The sequence below is a fragment of the Bos javanicus genome, chromosome 3 (genome assembly GCF_032452875.1).
Source record: "Bos javanicus breed banteng chromosome 3, ARS-OSU_banteng_1.0, whole genome shotgun sequence".
Taxonomy (NCBI): domain Eukaryota; kingdom Metazoa; phylum Chordata; class Mammalia; order Artiodactyla; family Bovidae; genus Bos; species Bos javanicus.
In genome coordinates this window covers 87,378,581-87,401,393 of record NC_083870.1, presented here as the reverse complement: position 1 = coordinate 87,401,393, position 22,813 = coordinate 87,378,581, and positions in this window count along the sequence as shown.

The following is a 22,813-nucleotide window of genomic DNA, read 5'->3' as shown; positions in this document are numbered from 1 at the left end:
TAAGAAAGAACCAAGGGGATGGGTTTGTGGAAAATTTAATGCATTTCTCTGTTGTTTGTGGACCTTAACTATCAGCTCTGTGCTGCTGGTGCCTTGGCTTTGTCTCCAGGTGGAGACCCTTTGATCCACTGGTCTGGACATCTCTGGGAAGATGTGCATCAGGAGATGCACCTCAAACTCAGGTGATCAAAACTGACCTCATCAATTCACCAGAAGAGCTTCTCATGAATTCTCCATTTTGGGGCATGCCCCACCACTTATTCAGTCCCCCAGGACCTTCCCCCTCCTGGAGACCAGCACAAGCTGAAATCATGACGCATGGCTTCCTTGGAAAGATCCTCCACTCTGCTCCCTTTTCCTCACCCCCACTACCACAGCATCCCTCCTTCAGATCGTTGCCATGGGCCTGCCTCGCTCCAGACCTGTATCTCACCTTGACCCCTGAATCAGTCAGGATCACGGCAGGAGGCAGAATTCATCTCACATGGTTCAACTGAAGAGCCATTAATGAAGAGACAGAGAGGTGGGGGCAGGGTTAGTGTGACGAACAAGGGATATGGAGGCACCCAGAGGCTAGCAAGCGCTGGAAGCTGTTATCACCTCTAGGACTGAAAAGACAAGGAATAAATAAAGTTCTCTCAGAGAGAACTAGAACCATGGAGGAAAGACTACTTGGTGGGAAATACCGGAAAGGCTATGCAGCAGCAGGGAGGGAATGGGGAAGAAATCACATGATGACTGCTTCCTCTGCCCTGCTTGCTGGAGCTTCCTTCCCATTGTTTGAACACAGAAGTCCAGTTCTAGGGGGTGCAGAAGGTGCAGTCAGCAGAGGTCAGTCTCCTGGGGCACAGAGCTGCAGAGAAGGGCTGAGGTTGGACCTGGGAATATGGCAGAGAAGGACTGTAAATGCATAGCCTCTCCCCTCTGATGTGTTCTACACTCTGATATCCATGTGCTCATTCTAAGACCCTGGTGATGCCTCTTCTTGAACTGAACCACTTTTTTTTCTAGAGTCATTTGCTTCCAATTCAGTCCACACACACAGCATTCAGCATCACACTAGTGACTGGGAGTCGCCTCTCTAATTCATGTAACATGTCACTCTTGGTCTCTTCTCTGAGACCACTAATCTCATGCTCTGCTGTGAAACCATCCTGTCCTTCAAACCCTCTCTTCAGCCCCTCTCCCACTCCCTCACCCCCACCAGGAGCTGAACCACTTTCAAAACTCTCCAAAGCTCCTTAAATTGACATTGAATATTCCTTTTACCCTTTCTGACCTCCCTAGTCCTGTCTCTTACCACTCCTGGTCCTTACTCAATACAGTATTACAATACAGTATTATTGTATTGTATTGAGTTGTATTGTATTACTCCTAAATACACCATGTTGGCACACATTTCCATGCCTTAGTAAATGTTCGCTTCTTTCCCTGGAATACCCTCTTCTTCCTGCCCAAACGTTCTCAACACCTGCCTGGGAAACTGCAAGTCTTCCAAACCTGGTTTAGATGTCACCACCTCCAGGAAGACTTCTCTAACTGTCCCACTCACCTTCCTGAATTAATCACACCTGCCTCAGAGCAATCTTCATTATATCTATTTTTGCACTGTTGATATACTTGTGGATTGTTTTTAAACCTATCTGTAACTCCCAGCCAGACTGGCAGCTGCTTGAAGGCAAAGACTGTATATCATGCATCTTTGCATCCCATATCATAGTACTTGAAACTTTAAATCTGTTCAGTAAACATTTAAGAAAGAAAAGAAAGCAAGAGAAGGAAGGAGGGAAGAGGGAGGAGGAAGGAAATCATTTCAGCGGCTCAAAGCCTTTTCAAGTACCTTGCCTCATCTGACCTTCACAAGCAGTTTAAATGCTGGGGTAGGAATGTCTGGGTTTCCCTAGTGGCTCAGTGGTAAAGAGTCCGCCTGTAATGCAGGAGATGTGGGTTTGCTCCCTGGGTGGGGAAGATCCCCTGGAGAAGGAAATGGCAACCCACTCCAGTATTCTTGCCTGGGAAATACCATGGACAGAGGAACCTGGTGGGCTACAGTCCATGGAGTTGCAAAAGAGTCAGACACAACTTAGGGACTAAACAACAGGAATGGTGACCTAGGACTAAATCCCTGAAAAGATGGGAGGAGACAGCTGTGAGAAGAGCTAAGAATTGGGAATCAGCAAACTGGATTTGAGCTCCAGGTCTCTAAGTTATGGAATATGAGTTCTTTTCTGAACTAAGAGCTTCTCTCTGAGTCTTTGCTTCATCTTTGCAAATTGGGCATAATAATGATTTTTACCTCCCAGAGCTGTGGGCGAGGCAATGTGTGAAGATGTTTCATGTACTACACAGGGACAGACAAATAAAAGGGATATTAGGACCACTTTTCAGCATGCACTGCCATTTTTAGTAGTTCTGATTGACTGATTGACATCTTCCCAGCTGTCCTACCTTTTATGCCCAAACGAACAGAAGGCTGAGAAGACTCTTCCCACGGTGGGAAAGTTTCTCCTTGGATTTTCAGAGTTGTAATGGAAGCCCCAGAAGACACCTGGAGACCACCTAGACCAATCATTGGTCTGAAAATACTAAGGTCACCCACTACCAGCTTCTGTGACAAGGGGACAGGTTTCACACACGAGTGGCCACTCACTCCAGTACAGCTGGCCCCTTCCATCTTTGGAAGACTCTGGTTGTCAGAAACTTCTTCCTTTGAGCAAAATCTGTCTCTCTATAGCTTTTTCATACTGTCTGTGGTTCTAGGCTTTGGGGCCACCCAGGAGAGGTCTATCTATGCTCATTCCAAGGGATTGTCTCTTCTGAAATGAAGGCAACTCTGTTGTCCTCTAAATTGTTTCTAAGCCAAGTATTTCTCATCCTTCAGATGTTCTTCGTCATAGAGTCTTTGAAGCCTTTATTACTCTGAGGGTCTTATCAGAATTTTTCTGTCTGCTAGTAATTCCTCATTCAGACCTGTACCAAATCACTTGATTGCTTCTCTTTAGGATATCAATACCACAGCAAGCCACTGTATGTCTAAAACAATAACTCCACATATGGGGGAGGGGCTCCTATGTCCAGATAGAATAATTGAGGTTCTGTGAAGTGCCTGCTTGCCCTACTTCATGTAGATGGTAAATAGCAATGCAGGGCTTATATTCAAAGCCATCTGGCTTCCAGAGCCCTATGTTTTCTATTGCCAGTTATACCTTCTCTTGCTCCAGTCAAGAGATGGAAAAAAGAACAGAAGTGTTCACTGATCTCCCCTACTGAACATCAGTCTCCTTCATGAGAAGATGTGATAGGGCTGGTTCCTAATCATCAGCAGTGCCTTCCACATAAGAAGCACTTGAAAATGATGCCCTCATCATCATCATTATTAAATGCTTTCCAAAGCTTGCCAATTGATTAATTTTCCAAGTGATTCTGAGATCTCCATGTAATATATAAGGAAGAATTTTGGAATTGTGTTACTCAAACATGTTACAGGAAGTGTGATCTGTGTACTGGTGTCAGTTGGGTGTCAATCTGCAAACTCTTATGGGTCCTTGATGAGATAAGTACAGAAATTGAGAGCAAATTGAGAAATATTACAGAAATTTGGCACCCTGTTTATTTAACTTATATGCAGAGTACATCATGAGAAATGCTGGGCTGGAAGAAACACAGGCTGGAATCAAGATTGCCAGGAGAAATATCAATAACCTCAGATATGCAGATGACACCACCCTTATGGCAGAAAGTGAAGAGGAACTCAAAAGCCTCTTGATGAAAGTGAAAGTGGAGAGTGAAAAAGTTGGCTTAAAGCTCAACATTCAGAAAACGAAGATCATGGCATCTGGTCCCACCACTTCATGGGAAATAGATGGGAAAACAGTGGAAACAGTGCCAGACTTTATTTTTCTGGGCTCCAAAATCACTGCAGATGGTGACTGCAGCCATGAAATTAAAAGACGCTTACTCCTTGGAAGGAAAGTTATGACCAACCTAGACAGCATATTGAAAAGCAGAGACATTACTTTGCCAACAAAGGTTCGTCTGGTCAGGGCTATGGTTTTTCCTGTGGTCATGTATGGATGTGAGAGTTGGACTGTGAAGAAGGCTGAGCGCCAAAGAGTTGATGCTTTTGAACTGTGGTGTTGGAGAAGACTCTTGAGAGTCCCTTGGACTGCAAGGAGATCCAACCAGTCCATTCTGAAGGAGATCAGCCCTGGGATTTCTTTGGAAGGACTGATGTTAAAGCTGAAACTCCAGTACTTTGGCCAGCTCATGCAAAAAGTTGACTCATTGGAAAAGACTCTGATGCTGGGAGGGATTAGGGGCAGGAGGAAAAGGGGATGACAGAGGATGAGATGGCTGGATGGCATTGCTGACTTGATGGACGTGAGTCTGAGTGAACTCCGGGAGTTGGTGATGGACAGGGAGGCCTGGCGTGCTGCGATTCATTGGGTTGCAAAGAGTCGGACACGACTGAGCGACTGATTTGATCTGATCTGATGGCATACAATTATGTGATTTTGTATTTCACAAAAGATTGAGAATAAAAACCTGGTCCATCATCACAGACATTCTGAGAAGCAGGGACACAACCCATTTGCCCAAAGATTGTTTGTATTAGGTTGGCCAATGATTGGTTCTATTGGGTTGGCCAAAGAGTTTGTTTGGGTTTTTCCATAAGATGTTATAGAAAAACCCAAACAAACTTTATGGCCAGCACAGTAGTTCCTTTGTAGAAGAACTTGAGCTTCATGTAGAATCAGTTTAGCTCAGTTTGACAAAACGCCAGCCACACACACCTACTGTGTGTTGTGTGGTGTGCCAGCGGCTGTGGGGAATGCAGGGATGAGCAAGGTGTTGGGTCTTCCACACGTAGCACTCAGCTCAACTGTGGGCACAGAATAGATGCTCAGGAAATGCTGTTGAATTCAAGCTTTACTTGAATGTACATTTGCAATCCTGCAGGCTACCCAAAGCGGGGCTATCTTCAGGATTCCTTAAACCTGGTAGAGAATCCCTGAACATGTGGCCTACAGTGGTGAGTTGTAAGCAATACAAAGTAGGCTTCCCTTTTGTGGATCTCCAAGTGTTTTGCAGAAAAGGAGAGACTGAGAGCCCCAATATTTAACCATGTACTTGCTTGGGCTGTTTTGTTTTCTTTTTCATCATGGTAGTCGTATCTTGCCAATGGGGCTACTTACTTTTGGAAAGTAGAGGCCACATCTCAAGACTACATTGTCTCAAATTCAAAGATATACTTTTTCTTTCAAATTTCATTTTTTCTGAAATCAGTATGGATCTTACAGTTGATATGTGCATATTACATAATCTCTTTTTCCTTCTCTTCAACCTAAAAGTTATTAAATCAGCAATGTTTCTTAAAATCAATGTTATCTTAGAATTAAGAAATACTGTAATTCTATATGTGAGAGAATACAGGTATTAACTAACCTTGTTGTGGTAATCATTTTGCAATATATGTGTATCAAATCATTACATTGTATACTTTAAACTTACACATGATACATGTCAATATCTTAATAAATCTGGAAAAGAAAAAAAAGAAATACTGAATTTCATGGTACTCAAATCACTCTCAGCACCTTGCTGGACATATATAGAATGCTCCATAAATATCCTCTGGTTGGTTTATTACCTTCTGTTTGTAGAAACATAATTTGGAGTCATCCTAGAGCAGTATCTTTGTTGTTTTTGTTTAGTGGCTAACTTGTATCTGATTCTTTGAGACCCTGTGGACTGTAGTCCACCAGGGTCTTCTGTCCATGGGATTCTTCAGGCAGGAATATTGGAGTAGGTTGCCATTTCCTTCTCCAGGGGATCTTCCTGACCCATGGATCAAACGAAAGTCTCCATCATTGCAGGCAGATTCTTTACCACTGAGCCACCTGGGAATCCCTACAGTTGAAATATATATTTGTTTACTAATTGAGCCCTAGGAGCAATCCTTTGTCACTAGTAGCTTTATTCCTGCTCTATGGATGAGGAAACTGAGACTCAGAGGGAGAAGCTATGGTTTGAGCAGGGCCAACAAGACTGCCGGGAGAAATGTCAATAACCTCAGATATGCAGATGACACCACCCTTATGGCAGAAAGTGAAGAGGAACTAAAAAGCCTCTTGATGAAGGTGAAAGAGGAGAGTGAAAAAGTTGGCTTAAAACTAAACATTCAGAAAACGAAGATCATGGCATCCGGTCCCATCACTTCATGGGAAATAGATGGGGAAACAGTGGAAACAGTGTCAGACTTTATATTTTTGGGCTCCAAAATCACTGCAGATGGTGACTGCAGCCATGAAATTAAAAGACGCTTACTCCTTGGAAGGAAAGTTATGACCATCCTAGATAGCATATTCAAAAGCAGAGACATTACTTTGCCAACAAAGGTCCGTCTAGTCAAGGCTATGGTTTTTCTGGTGGTCATGTATGGATGTGAGAGTTAGACTGTGAAGAAAGCTGAGTGCTTTTGAACTGTGGTGTTGGAGAAGACTCTTGAGAGTCCCTTGGACTGCAAGGAGATCCAACCTGTCCATTCTGAAGGAGATCAGCCCTGGGATTTCTTTGGAAGGACTGATGCTAAAGCTGAAACTCCAGTACTTTGGCCAGCTCATGCAAAGAGTTGACTCATTGGAAAAGACTCTGCTGCTGGGAGGGATTGGGGGCAGGAGGAGAAGGGGACGACAGAGGATGAGATGGCTGGATGGCATCACTGACTCGATGGACGTGAGTCTGAGTGAACTCTGGGAGTTGGTGATGGACAGGGAGGCCTGGCGTGCTGCAATTCATTGGGTTGCAAAGAGTCGGACATGACTGAGTGACTGAACTGAACTGAACTGAACAACAGGTCATTTGATGAACTGAGAGTCCATGCCCTTTCCACTGTTCCACGCTGGTCATCTGTGTGCCTTGCAAAGCCTGATTCAAAAGTTACTCTTTCAGAAGGATGTCTTTGATTCCTTTCTCCAGGTATTGGTGACCTTTATCTTCTCTATACCTCTCTAACACTCTTTCTGTGTCCACCTAATAGCCTTGGTGCTTTATGCCTTACGTTACAGTGTTTTATGCATGTCCTGGTTCCCACCATTAGATACCAGTTCCTTGGGAGGCAACTAAGGGACCAGCCTCTGCTAGGAGATGTTAGCACCTTTCCAGAGATTTTATATTTCCTTTATAAAACATGATTTAAGGCATAACTCTGTCTAGGTGGCTTGTCTGTGATGGTAAGATGGGATTCTGGTTCCAACTGAGATTCTATCAGTCTACATGTCCTGGAGTGATTTAGTTTTATTTTTTTTTAAGCTTTAAAATAACACAACTTACTCTCTGACAGTTGTGAAAGTCAAAAATCCAAAATAATTCTTAGGGGGTAAAAATCAAGGTGAAAGGAGAGCTACTTACTTCTGGAGGCGCTAGGGAGAGATCCATTCCTTGCTGGAAGATTCTAAAGCAGCCAGCATTCTTGGCTCCTGACTGCATCGTGGAGTGATTTACTTTTAACTTCAGCCTGCCTCAATATGATTGTTTGTTTCCTAGAAGTAATGGGGACCTCCTATAAGGAATGAGGATTGGGGGCTGTAAGTATAAGATATACAAATTTCCTCTCAGTATAACAAAATGATATCACTAACAGTAATAAAAGTCAATGTTTCTGTAGCATTTTATAAATTAAAAGCCACTTCCCATCTGTTATGTTTTTTCATTCCCATAATGACCCTATAGGGTAGGTAGCCCTATACCCATAAACGGAAACTGAAGCCAAGAGTTCTCCAAGGCCCCCACTGCCAGCTGGTGAGTGGCAGAGCCAAAGCTAGAAAACGGTCCTCAGTCTCCATACTCACGCTGCTTTTAACAATACCACAAACGCTACTGTGGCTATTGTTATTCTTATAACAGTTCTCTGTTGTTGTTTAGTCACTCAGTTGTGTCTGACTCTCTGCTACCCCATGGACTGTAGCCTGCCAGGCTCTTCTGTCCATGGGCTTTCCCAGGCAAGAATACTGGAATTCTTGGTTGCCATTTCCTCCTTCAGGGGATCTTCCTGACCCAGGAATCAAACCCATGTCTCCTGCATTGGCAGGTGGATTCTTTACCACTGAGCCAGTTGGGAAGCCCAATTATACTAATACATGGATTTATATACGTAAAGTGCTGCATTCAATATGCCAGCAAATTTGGAAAACTCAGCAGTGGCCACAGGACTGGAAAAGGTCAGTTTTCATTCCAATCCCAAAGAAAGGCAATGCCAAAGAATGTTCAAACTACCGCACAATTGCACTCATCTCACATGCTAGTAAAGTAATGCTCAAAATTCTCCAAGCCAGGCTTCAGCAATACATGAACTGTGAACTTCCTGATGTTCAAGCTGGTTTGAGAAAGGGCAGAGGAACCAGAGATCAAATTGCCAACATCCACTGGATCATGGAAAAAGCAAGAGAGTTCCAGAAAAACATCTATTTCTGCTTTATTGACTATGCCAAAGCCTTTGACTGTGTGGATCACAATAAACTGTGGGAAATTCCTCAAGAGATGGGAATAGCAGACCACCTGACCTGCCTCTTGAGAAACCTATATGCAGGTCAGGAAGCAACAGTTAGAACTGGACATGGAACAACAGACTGGTTCCAAATAGGAAAAGGAGTACGTCAAGGCTGTATATTGTCACCCTGCTTGTTTAATTTATATGCAGAGTACATCATGAGAAACGCTGGGCTGGAAGAAACACAAGCTGGAATCAAGATTGCGAGGAGAAATATCAACAACCTCAGATATGCAGATGACACCACCCTTATGGCAGAAAGTGAAGAGGAACTCAAAAGCCTCTTGATGAAAGTGAAAGTGGAGAGTGAAAAAGTTGGCTTAAAGCTCAACATTCAGAAAACGAAGATCATGGCATCTGGTCCCGTCACTTCATGGGAAATAGATGGGGAAACAGTGGAAACTGTCAAACTTTATTTTTGGGGGCTCCAAAATCACTGCAGATGGTGACTGCAGCCATGAAATTAAAAGACTCTTACTCCTTGGAAGGAAAGTTATGACCATCCTAGATAGCATATTCAAAAGCAGAGACATTACTTTGCCAACAAAGGTTCGTCTAGTCAAGGCTATGGTTTTTCCAGTGGTCATGTATGGATGTGAGAGTTGGACTGTGAAGAAGGCTGAGCGCCGAAGAATTGATGCTTTTGAACTGTGGTGTTGGAGAAGACTCTTGAGAGTCCCTTGGACTGCAAGGAGATCCAACCAGTCCATTCTGAAGGAGATCAGCCCTGGGTGTTCTTTGGAAGGACTGATGCTAAAGCTGAAACCCCAGTACTTTGGCCTCCTCATGCGAAGAGTTGACTCATTGGAAAAGACTCTGATGCTGGGAGGGATTAGGGGCAGGAGGAGAAGGGGACGACAGAGGATGAGATGGCTGGATGGCATCACTGACTCGATGGACATGAGTCTGAGTGAACTCCCGGAGTTGGTGATGGATAGGGAGGCCTGGCGTGCTGCGCTTCATGGGGTTGCAGAGTCGGACATGACTGAGCGACTGAACTGATACACTATGTACTCTAGTTTTGCTTTCAAACGGATTAATTCTAGTTTTTATAGTTTCTTTTCTATTTCCCATCACCCTTTCTCTAATGTGGAAGATTCATTAAGAACAACACTTTGGTAAAAATGTTTATGAGTTTCATCTTATTTAAAAATAGTAAATTATCTAAGTAGAATTTTAGCATTCTAAAATATAATACTTTTGGTTATGTTTAAAAACTGCTCTTTTTATGAGCAATGAGCTTGTTACTATATGTCTTCACTGTCCTGTTAATTTTATCAATAAGAAATTATTATTTTTTTTACCTTTTGCTACCTGGAAATTGCTTTGTCTAATTTTTAACGCCTCCTGCTTTTTCTTTATGTTTATCTGATTTACACGGTTGCATACTTATTATTTTAAACTTTTCATGACAGTTCATATACCAGTCTATTATACAAAAATATCACTGTTTTTAGTTTTAAAATCTAATCAGAGAGTTTTTATCTTTACAAGCTTTTTTTTCTGTTTATTCGTGTATGCTTTATAACTCCTCAGCATCCTGGTTCATAGGGGGTTTATAAGAGCTTCATGTCTTTTTCAATTTCAACTTTCATGAAATCTTATTTTATTACCTCCAACTCCTCATCTACTCTTCCCTTTGTTTCCAAATCTATGCATATTTCCCCAAGGAAACCAGCAGATTGGATGTATCAACAATTCAGTGATATATTTATATAAGGGTAGTACTTCTCAGGCTTTTGTATATAAGAAATATTTAAAAAATAGTATATTTATGGATACCAAAGGACCTTATAAATATCATATGCATTTGAATGAAAATAAAGAGGAATAATAAGTTTTCTGGATGATCTATTTGTTGTAAGAAATGATCACATTTTGATCCATATGTTCAATGTACAATAAACATTGAATAATATCAGAAATATATGGTGCTTTTATAAGAAATATATGTAACAAAGACCAACAGTCATCCAAAAGGCAATATACATGAGCTGATTCAAGCTGTCTGTGCGTCCTGCTGCCGTGGAATGTTCCAGGCTTGTGAGTCCACCAGGCATTCTAATGTAGAGTGTGCTATTTCTCCATTTCTTCTGACCAGACCAGATTATGCTTTAATATAGTATAATTATATGCTGGATTAAAGAACACACACACACACTTTTCTTACATATATGTGAGCAACAACAACAACAAATGGTTAAATTACATTTTAGAAAAAAAAATCCCAAGAATTTTTTTTTTTTACTCTTTATTAATTACTTTTTAAGGACAACAATTATTTCATGGATCTCAAGATTTCACAGAAAATAATTTGGGCAAACTTACCTTAGGAAAAACTAGGTTGTAATCATTCTGGAAAAGAGAAGACCACGGTGTGCTGATAAATGTGGAGAAGACGTTATTCATCCGTCTAGTAACTTGTTCTTGTGACAGACACTTAGGAAGCACTTACTCTGGGTCAGACGTGCTCAACTACTACAGCTAAGATGCTGAACAAGACATACTCATGGTGCTTATGAAGATCACTGTCTCAAGTGAGTGGTCATAGGAAGGTGTGACGGGTGCCGTAGTAATAGGATAAAGCAAGCACGGGGAGGGCAGCTCACCTAACTGGGGCACAAGAAGACAGTCTTATAGGAAGCCTGAAGGACTAAGGAGGCATTTTTTGTTGGTTTTTACATGTTTATTTATGCTTTATTTGTTTGAGTGTGTCAGGTCTTAGCGGCAGCATGTCAGCTCTTCATTGCTGGCAGTTGGTTTCTCTGTAGTTGTGGCATGTGGGCTTAGTTGCATGTGGCATATGGGATCTCAGTTCCCTGACCAGGGATCGAACACATGTCTTCTGTGTTGAAAGGCAGATTCTTAACCACTGGACGACCAGGCAAGTCTCAGAAAAGAGTTTCATAGAAGGGGACGCCAGGGCCACCGCTCAAGCACAAAGAGGAAGGTCCTCTAGCTGTGCATGGTCTGCGAGGACACACCTAACTGTCCATGGACCAGAGAGCGCATCATCTCAGGGGTAGTGTGAGCAAAGGCCCCTCTCTGCTGAGCATCAGTGTCGTGTCCCAAACTTATGTTCTTGGAGGAGTTTCAAGAGTTTGGGATGTGGTGGGTCCCAGGGGGCCTCAGGCAGATGATGATGGACAGTATTGGTGATTTCTATTCATTAAACATCAAATGTAGTTGAAAGGGGCTGTCCAGTGGCTAGTAGGGTGCTATTCAATGGCGGTATATTTTCTCAGATGCTAGTTGGGATTTGACCCAAATGAGGTGAGAAATCACAGCTGCCTAAGATCCTTTATACCAAGGCTAGATGTCTTTTCTAAGCCTTATAGATTGAATACTAGTAGATCTTTAGCTCATAGAAATGGCCTAATGATTATGTCCACATGATTCTAAGTCCTCTAGAAAGAAATTCACTATGTGACCTTAGACAGTTCATCTCTCTGGGTGCTAGTTTCACTGTCTATAATTTGAGATTCACAAACAGGATCAGGGATGACAAATATGTGTCTGGTGTGTTATTATTCTGCGCTCACACATCCAGGACAGATATCCTTAATCGATCGCTACTCACCCGCCGGCTGAATCCAAACATGGACTCAGACTCTGTTTCAACACTGCTCTACTGTCACTGTCAGATGAACCCTCATGTTTTCCCTGGGATTTCATGTTACTTTTGGCTTTAACATTTTGTTTTTAAGAAATGTGGGTAACTGTTCAGTGCATGTAGTCTGTATGTGAACAGAGAAAAGTGAAACCATCATCGCATATTGAAGTCCTGGGGGTAAGAATGATTCAGTTTCAACAGGAATAAGAAACAGCATGTATTTGTCCATTTGTTTACTTGAAATTGTATTGTACAACTGTGGGACATTTTTGACACCCCTGGCCCCCCAGGTGTGCCTGGTGTTTGCTGACAGTATTGCATTTCTGAGATATAAATTTTTCAGAGTCGAGGGGTTGCTTGCCATTTAAAGAAAGGTTGTGGTGATTCCACCCAATAGACAACTCTTGTATATTACAGGTAAGTACCCTGTGATTTTTCTGTGGTGTTTTTGAGGTCTGTTCTTAAATGGAACATACTGAATATTAGCTGAATTAAGTGAGTTCTTCACTGAGAACAGGAAATTTTGGGGTTTTAACCTTTTGGTTTTATAAAACAATTTTAAAAAGGTTTAAAATCCAAAAATATTAACCTTTGGTAATGATAAGAAAGCCTTCCTCAGCGATCAATGCAAAGAAATAGAGGGAAACAACAGAATGGGAGAGATTAGAGATCTCTTCAAGAAAATTAGAGATACCAAGGGAACATTTCATGCAAAAATGGGCTCGATAAAGGACAGAAATGGTATGGACCTAACAGAGGCAGAAGATATTAAGAAGAGGTGGCAAGAACACACAGAAGAACTGTACAAAAAAGATCTACACGACCAAGATAATTATGATGGTGTGATCACTCACCTAGAGCCAGACATCCTGGAATGTGAAGTCAAGTGGGCCTTAGAAAGCATCACTATGAACAAAGCTAGTGGAGGTGATGGAATTCCAGTTGAGCTATTTCAAATTCTGAAAGATGATGCTGTGAACGTGCTACACTCAATATGCCAGCAAATTTGGCAAACTCAGCAGTGGCCACAGGACTGGAAAAGGTCAGTTTTCATTCCAATCCCAAAGAAAGGCAATGCCAAAAAATGCTCAAACTACCACACAATTGCACTCATCTCACACGCTAGTAAAGTAATACTCAAAATTCTCCAAGCCAGGCTTCAGCAATACGTGAACCATGAACTTGCAGATGTTTAAGCTGGTCTTAGAAAAGGCAGAGGAACCAGAGATCAAATTGCCAACATCCACTGGATCATCGAAAAAGCAAGAGAGTTCCAGAAAAACATCTATTTCTGCTTTATTGACTATGCCAAAGCCTTTGACTGTGTGGATCACAATAAACTGTGGGAAATTCCTCAAGAGATGGGAATAGCAGACCACCTGACCTGCCTCTTGAGAAACCTATATGCAGGTCAGGAAGCAACAGTTAGAACTGGACATGGAACAACAGACTGGTTCCAAATAGGAAAAAGAGTACGTCAAGGCTGTATATTGTCACCCTGCTTATTTAATTTATATGCAGAGTACATCATGAGAAATGCTGGGCTGGAAGAAGCACAAGCTGGAATCAAGATTACCAGGAGAAATATCAATAACCTCAGATATGCAGATGACACCATCCTTATGGCAGAAAGTGAAGAGGAACTCAAAAGCCTCTTGATGAAAGTGAAAGAGGAGAGTGAAAAAGTTGGCTTAAAGCTCAACATTCAGAAAACTAAGATCATGGCATCTGGTCCCATCACTTCATGAGAAATAGATGGGGAAACAGTGTCAGACTTTATTTTTGGGGCTTCAAAATCACTGCAGATGGTGATTGCAGCCATGAAATTAAAAGACGCTTACTCCTTGGAAGAAAAGTTATGTCCAACCTAGATAGCATATTGAAAAGCAGAGATATTACTTTGCCAACAAAGGTCCATCTAGTCAAGCTATGGTTTTTCCAGTGGTCATGTATGGATGTGAGAGTTGGACTGTGAAGAAAGGTGAGCACCGAAGAATTGATGCTTTTAAACTGTGGTGTTGGAGAAGACTCTTGAGAGTCCCTTGGACTGCAAGGAGATCCAAACAGTCCATTCTGAAGGAGATCAGCCCTGGGATTTCTTTGGAAGGAATGATGCTAAAGCTGAAACTCCAGTACTTTGGCCTCCTCATGCGAAGAGTTGACTCATTGGAAAAGACTCTGATGCTGGGAGGGATTGGGGGCAGGAGGAGAAGGGGACGACAGAGGATGAGATGGCTGGATGGCATCACCAACTTGATGGACATGAGTCTGAGTGAACTCCGGGAGTTGGTGATGGACAGGGAGGCCTGGTGTGCTGTAATTCATGGGGTTGCAAAGAGTTGGACACGACTGAGTGACTGAACTGAACTGAACTGAATGATGATGGAGGTGTGGTAAACTGGTATTTGTGTCTGAGTGTTCAAAACCTCCCTTCTGTATAGAGATTGAGTTGCTCCCTGTCCTGCAGACTAATCCAAGCTTAGAACATTCTCCCAGCCACAGCAACTCCGCTGAGCTGGGAGAAGTGAATTGGTCCAGTCCCATAGCAGGAAACACCTAGCCTACCTGAGCCCTGTAATAGTACATACTAAGGGTCCCCTAAAGAGTTACTTGCAGGTTCTAGGAAGAATCCCAAAGGTGAGAGAAATTTGGGGGAAAAAGAATAGAAGGAATCTTTTTCCTTCACCTTTTGGCATCATCCTGCTCTTCTGATATCAACATCCTTCTCCCAGAGCCTGGCTTACTCCAGCTCTCAAGGGGCAACATGGTCTTGTCCACAGAGAGCTTGAAATCTTCAGGGAAAGTCAATCCTATTAGAGGAAACCATACAGTCACTTGTTCACTCAACATGTGTTTACTGTTGACCTCCTATGTTCCAGGTATAGAGGAAGGCAGAGATGATGGGGTTGCCTTCTCTGTTGTCAAGAAGATCGGCCTGGGAGAGGAAGTAAGCTAATGAAGCAGGTGATGCTGCAGTGGCAGAGGGTTACAGTACAACAGGAACACAGGGGGTGGATGTGATCCATCCCTAGGAGGGGATGGCCTCGTGATTGGCCAAGACACCCGGGGAGATGCTGACCATCTGAGTCTGACGGACTAGCAGGCGCTGGCTACTGTAGGGATAGAGAAACCAAAATGCAGATGTAGAGATTACAAATGTTAGGGCTTGTCTCTAGTCTTAAGAAACTTTCCATCTTCCAGCAGCAGGACTAGACTTCATTGCTGAGTTCAGATGGGTCAACAGACTTTTATGGAGTTTTTGTTAGGTACAGCACTGACAAACTGCTAAATGGGAACACTAAATGGTGTCTGATTAGGTGCCCATTCTAGGGATAACATTATATTCTAAATGGTGGGAAACAGACCACGTATGGTTAGACATACTTTGCTCTGAAGACGCAGGTCATTCAGCTGTTCAGAAGATGTGGCCAAGGTCATATGATCTACTGGGATCCTCCCATGACGGAATTCTAACCCAGCTAGGATGACCAATTTTAGGACAGCATTCCTGCACTGAGTTCATCCTTCCCACCTGTACATGTTTCTGTGGCTCTGGGAGTCACATTGTATGAAAGGTATTTATTTGAGAGTCTGCATCTGCAGCAGTGAGTTTTGCTTCATCTGGCACCTAGTGAGAGACAAGGGCAAGTGAATTGAATAGGGAAAAGTCAGAAAGTGCAAAGGGTTTTAAGAACACATGCCAGCTTCCCTGGAGGCTCAGTGCTGAAGAATCCACGGGCCAATGCAAGAGACACAGGCATGATCCCTGATCTGGGAAGATCTCACATGCCGCAGAGCAACTCAGCCCATGAGCCACAACTATTAAGGCTGTGCCCTAAAGCCCAGAAGTAGTAGCTATTGAGCCCATGTGCCGCAACCACTGCCTGTGCACCCTAGAGCCTGTGCTTTGCAACAAGAGAAGCCAGCACAGTGAGAAGAATGCACACTGCAACTAGAGATGGACCCTGCTGTCTGCAGCTGAGAAAGACCTACGCAGCAGCGAAGACCCAGGAGAGCCAAAAAGAAATAAATACATAAACCATTTCCTCTCTTTACAACACAACTACAACAATAACACAGGCTAACCCTGATTTTTGTAGCCATCATAGTCAACAAAATAGTCCAAAGTACAGTACTTGGGTGCAATCTCAAAAACGACAGAATGATCTCTGTTCATTTCCAAGGCAAACCATTCAATATCACAGTAATCTAAGTCTATGCCCCAGACAGTAATGCTGAAGAAGCTGAAGTTGAATGGTTCTATGAAAGACCTACAAGATCTTCTAAAACTAACATCCTGAAAAGATGTCCTTTTCATTATAGGGGACTAGAATGCAAAAGTAGGAAGTCAAGAGATATCTGAAGTAACAGGCAAATTTGGCCTTGGAGTACAAAATGAAGCAGGGCAAAGGCTAACAGAGTTTGCCAACAGAGTGCACTGGTCATAGCAAACATCCTCTTCCAGTAACACAAGAGAAGACTCTACACATGGACATCACTAGATGGTCAACACCTAAATCAAATTGATTATATTCTTTGCAGCCAAAATGGAGAAGCTCTATAGAGTCAGCAAAAACGAGACTGGGAACTGACTGTGGCTCAGATCATGAACTCCTTTTCAGACTTAAATTGAAAAAAGTAGGGAAGACTACCAGATCATTCAGGTATGACCTAAATCAAATCCCTTACGATTATACAGTGGAAGTGACAAGACTTTGACTTTGTGGATCACAAGAAACTGTGGAAAATTCTTTAGGAGATGGGAATACCAGAGCACCTGACCTGCATCCTGAGAAATCTGCATGCAGGTCAAGAAGCAAGTTAGAAATGGACGTGGAACTACAGACTGGTTCCAAATCAGGACAGGAGTACATCAAGGCTGCATATTATCACCCTGTCATTTAACTTACATGCAAAGTACATTATGCAAAATTCCAGGCTGAATGAAGCACAAATTGGAATCAAGATTGCCAGGAGAAATATCAATAACCTCAGATATGCAGATGACACCATCCTTATGGCAGAAAGTGAAGAGGAACTAAAGAGCCTCTTGATGAAAGTGAAAGAGGAGAGTGAAAAAGTTGACTTAAAACTCAACATTCAGAAAATGAAGATCATGGCATCTGGTCCCATCACTTCATGGCAAATAGATGGGAAAACAATGGAAACAGTGGCAGACTTTATATTTTTGGGCTCCAAAATCACTGCAGATGGTGACAGCAGCCATGAAATTAAAAGATGCTTGCTCCTTGGAAGAAAAGCTATGACCAACCTAGACAGAATATTAAAAAGCAGAGACATTACTTTGACAACAAAGGTCCGTCTAGTCAAAGCTAGTCAAAGTCAAAAGTTTTTCCAGTAGTCATGTTTGGATGTGAGAGTTGGACTATAAAGAAAGCTGAGTGCCGAAGAATTGATGCTTTTGAACTGTGGTGTTAGAGAAGATTCTTGAGAGTTCCTTGGATGGCAAGGAGACCCAACCAGTCCATCCTAAAGGAAATCAGTCCTGAATATTCATTGGAAGGACTGATGCTGGGAAAGATTGAAGGCGGGAGAAGAAGGGGACGACAGAGGATGAGATGGTTGGATGGCATCACTGAGTCAATGGATATGAGTTTGAGTAAGCTCTGGGAGTTGGTGATGGACAGGGAAGCCTGGCGTGCTGCAGTCCATGGGGTTGCAAAGAGTCAGACACGACTGAGTGATTGAACTGAACCCTGATTTTTATACAAAGTTTAGACTTCCTCCTTGATCCAAACAACAGTGATCATAAAAGCCAACAGCAATAACAAAAACATCTAAAGCAACAAAGAGCAACAAAAGTAATTCATTCCTAATATTGAATTAGGTAAGCCTTTTGAAGCAGCTAAGCATCTCCTTGGAGAACTGTATCATGTTGGTCCCTGAATTCCTGCATCAAGCACCTGGCATCTGGAGAGGACCAAACGGTGCTGGATGTCGACCAAACCATGAGTGTGGAAGTTAGGGGCACAATGACACAGGCTCTGGAAGTGCTTGACAGATTTGATAGACATTTATCGAGCATTTACTATGAGCTACATATTAGAGACTTAAAAACAGCATATGTTTTGGTCTGCAAAACACTCGTTTTTCAAGGGTGCTAGAATTTATTGATGGTCTATGGTATGTGGATGCATTTCTATATCTGTTTGCTTTTGTAAGGATTCTAGCAACGTATTTTTAAAATATTTATTTATTTGACTGCAGCACGTGGGAGCTTGGCTGAGTCCCGCGGGACCTTTTGTTGCAGTGCATGGATTCCCCAGTTGTGGTGCATGGGCTCAGTAGCTGTAGCACACAGGCTTAGCTGGACCACAGCACGTGGGATCTTAGTTCCAGGACTAGGGATTGAACCTTCGTCCTCTTCATTCCAAGGTAGGTTCTTAACCGCTGGACCACCAGGGAAGTCCCAGGATCCTAACAACTTATGTAAGAGAAGATGGTGATGAAAGGTGAGCTCTCAGGGTGTATGTAGGGGCAAAGACTCTTATTTTTGACCTTTACTTTTCCCCCACCATGCTGAGGAAGCTTCTGGTTGCAACAGTAGGAGTTGGGAGTGACTGCAGATGGAACCTGAGAGAGGTGAAGAGCACCAGATCCTTGGGCTTTCGGAGGTGCTATCTCCCTTCAAGCTCACAGAATTCCCACTTCAGAGATGAAGACACTGAACCTCCCTGCGATTGGGAGACTGGCCCAGAGTCACTTTGCTTCAAAAATGATATAACACTGATCATAGGTTGGTCTTTGTTTAATCTTCCGTCTTCTATTCTGATGAAGATTTAATGGCCCCTCTGCTCCTCTCTCTGGGGGAAGCCAGGCCCTTCATCTTCACTGCCCTACCTTTTCAGGGTGCAATGATGACCACTACCCTGGGAGCTCAGCACCTCTGAGTTCTGCTCAGTAGCTGTATGGCTTTGAGAAAGTCACTCAACATTCTGGCTCAGAGTCACTTCATTATAAAACAGGAATGGTGCTACCCAGATTCAGATCTTGATTCTGTCACCTTCTGGCTCTGTTTCCTTGGACTTTAGTTTCCTTGTCTGTGAAACAGGGTGAAATCGTATCAGGTAGGTAACATGAGCTAAAGCGTACGAAAGTGACCTGCCAAACCCCCAGCACCTAGTTGGCACTCGTTAACTGTGCATTTCTCCCCTGTTTTAGGCAACCTGGCTTTCAAAGAACTCACCAGAACTTACAGGAAACATTTGGGCTAAGGGTGTCTCTGTTTCACCTCCCTCTCATTCTGTCCCTCCCCTAACCTCGCCACTCTTAATGTCTTTGTTTCTTATCTCCATTGTAGGTCTCAGCGCGGTTGATTGGGGAGAGGACAGAGCAAAACCATAAAGAGAAGTCTTGAGGTAGTTGGGCCCCTGGGAGGGAGCGGGGGCAGGTCTCATTCTATTTGTACAGGTGCATTGTAATGCTGCCTGTGGTGTGAACATTTTCCACTTCATTACTCCTGGCCTGGACCCAGGCCCCGTCTGCTCCCCTGGCCCCTGCCTTGGTTTAATTTCAGCGGTTCCTGGCCTTTGGAAGGCAGCCGTCACAGAAAGGAAAACAAATGAGGTCGCCATAAACATTTCTGCACACTGCCCAACTTGGGCAGATGGGTACATTCATAGAGCAGGAGAGGCGGCTGGCTTGGCTGTACCCCCATCAAAGCACCTCAGTCCCCAAGAGCTTCTGTGTGCTGAGCTCAGTCTTTCTAACTGGAGTTGGCTTAGGTTTAAGGTATAAACATGGGCCATAACAGATACCCACGCGCCCAGGACACGTTGGTGGAATCTCTAAGAAGTGATTGAACAGAATGAATAATAACTAATATTTATTGAGCACTTACTATGTGCTAGATGCTGTCCTAATCACTTTGGATGAATATTAGAGTGAGGCTGTTGTTCAGTTGCCAAATTGTGTCTGACTCTTTGCAACCCCATGGACTGCAGCATGCCAGACTCCTCAGTCCTCCACTGTCTCCCATCCTGTTATTATTCTAATTTTTCACAGATAAGGAAACTGAGGCACATAATATGATTCATAAATAGCAGAGGTAGCTTTTGTCCTTGACAGTTTGACTTCAGAATCTGCATATTTAAGTGCTGTCCTATGGCGCCTTCTAACAAATTCTATATGCTTATATTTTGATGATGAGAAACCTTGAGGTATGAATTATACAGTTACAGAATGATATCACTTGGACCCACTGATTCCCATGATTGGACTGGACCATCGGTGATGATGCTAGGTTTCTCCTTATCCACACTCTGCTTACATACTTCCACTGATGGGAAGCTCACTACTGTATGAGGCATCCCATTTCATTACATGACTATTTAACTCAATGGCAGTGCCGATGACTCTGTACAAAATGCAACTTTTTCCTAATCATGTTGATTATCTATAAAAGAACTAATTTGTGCAACTGTGCTTAGCAGAGTGCCTAGAACACTGTGGGCACTCAATAAATCTTTATTCCTTTCCCCCTTTCACCTTTGTCATTTGCAATTAAAAAGGAAGATATTGTTTACTTACTATACTATCAGCAAAGTATTTTTGCAAAATAATATAAAGCTTATGCCTCATGTGAAAGGTGAAAGAAAGGTTAAATAGGGGAGGAAGATCCAGTTCTCACCTTCTCTATTTCTCCTTCCTTTCCCAAGTAGTTTGTGAATACACATATACTAGTCATTGGCTAGTCATGGGGCTGCAGAACGGAGAAATATCAATGACCTTAGATATGCAGATGACACCACCCTTATGGCTTAAAGTGAATAGGAACTAAAGAACCTCTTGATGAAAGTGAAAGAAGAGAGTGAAAAAGCTGGCTTAAAATTCAGCATTCCAAAAACTAAGATCATGACATTCAGTCCCATCACTTCATGGCAAATAAATGGGGAAACAGTGGAAAGAGTGACAGACTTTATTTTCTTGGCCTCCAAAATCACTGCAGATGGTGACTGCAGCCATGAAATTAAAAGACACTTGCTCCTTGGAAGAAAAGATATGACCAACCTAGATAGCATATTCAAAAGCAGAGACATTACTTTGCCAACAAAGGTCCATCTAGTCAAAGCAATAGTTTTTCCAGCGGTCATGTATGGATGTGAGAGTTGGACTATAAAGAAAGCTGAGCACTGAAGAATTGATGCTTTTGAACTGTGGTGTTGGAGAAGACTCTTGAGAGTCCCTTGGACCGCAAGGAGATCCAACCAGTCCATCCTAAAGGAAATCAGTCCTGGATATTCATTGGAAGGACTGATGCTGAAGCTGAAATTCCAATACTTTGGCCACCTAATGCAAAGAGCCACTTTATTAGAAAAGATCCTGATGTTGGGAAAGATTGAGGGCAGGAGGAGAAGGGAACAACAGAGGAAGAGATGGTTGGATGGTATCACTGACTCAATGGACATGAGTTTGAGCAATCTCCGGGAGATGGTGAAGGACAGGGAAGCCTGGCATGCTGCAGTCCATGGGGTCACAAAGAGTTCTACACCACTGAGTGACTGAACAACCTGTCTCTGGGGACTTCTATCTACTCTGGGAGCCAGCCACATAAATAACCCGAAATCAGAAGTGTGTAGAAATGCTAGGGAAAGTCAGCAGTAAGACTGGCCATCTCACGATGTTCATCAAGGCAGTGTCTCCAAGACCCAGTGGCAATATTTTTTCATCTCCTGGTAAACTCACTCTATGTAACTGAAAGAAATGTTAGCATTTTAAAGCAGTTTAAAACTATCCCCAAACATTTAATTGTGTTAATTGGGGGGGCATGTTTATTATAGTAGAAGACACACCAGGGGTTGAAACTGAGCCTATGGCTTTCATCTTCTCAAGGACATTGTCATCTGTCCCTCTCCGGCAGGCTGTAACAGTAACAATCTGTGAAGGCAATCATTGTTAAAAAGAAACCTTTGATCTCAATTCTCTGTTCCTCTTTTTTCAAAACTTTTTTGAGCTTTTTATTTTGTATTGGGGAATAGCCTATTAACAACGCTGTGATAGTTATAGTTTCAGGTGAACAGTGAAGGGAATCCAACCGGATATATACATGTATCCATTCTCCCCCACACTGCCCTCATCCAGGCTGCCACATAACATTGAACAGAGTTCCATGTGCTATACAGTAGGTCTTTGTTGGTTATCCATTTTAAATAAAGCAGTGTGTACATGACCTTCCCAAACTCCCTAACTGTCCCTTCCCACCAGCAACCATAAGTTCATTTTCTAAATCTGTGAGTCAACACGGATGGACCTAGAGAGTGTAATACTGAGTGAAGTAAGTCAGGGAAGGACAAGTATTGTATGGCCTCCCTTATTCATGGAACAGTAAAGGATCTGCTTGCAGTGCAGGAAACCTGGATTCTGGGAGATCCCTGGGTCAGAAAGATCCTCTGGAGAAGGGAATGGCTACCCACTCCAGTATTCTTGCCTGTAGAATCCCCACGGACAGAGGCAGGCTACAGTCTATGGGGCTGCAAAGAGTTGGACACGACTGAAGGACTAACACTGCTAACACTACTAAAAAGAAATGATGCAAATGAATTTACTTACAAAACAGAAAGAGACTCTGTTCCTCTTTCCAGACACACTCCCCAAAGAGGTGAATCTACTCTCAGTCTCCACTTGCTCTCTTA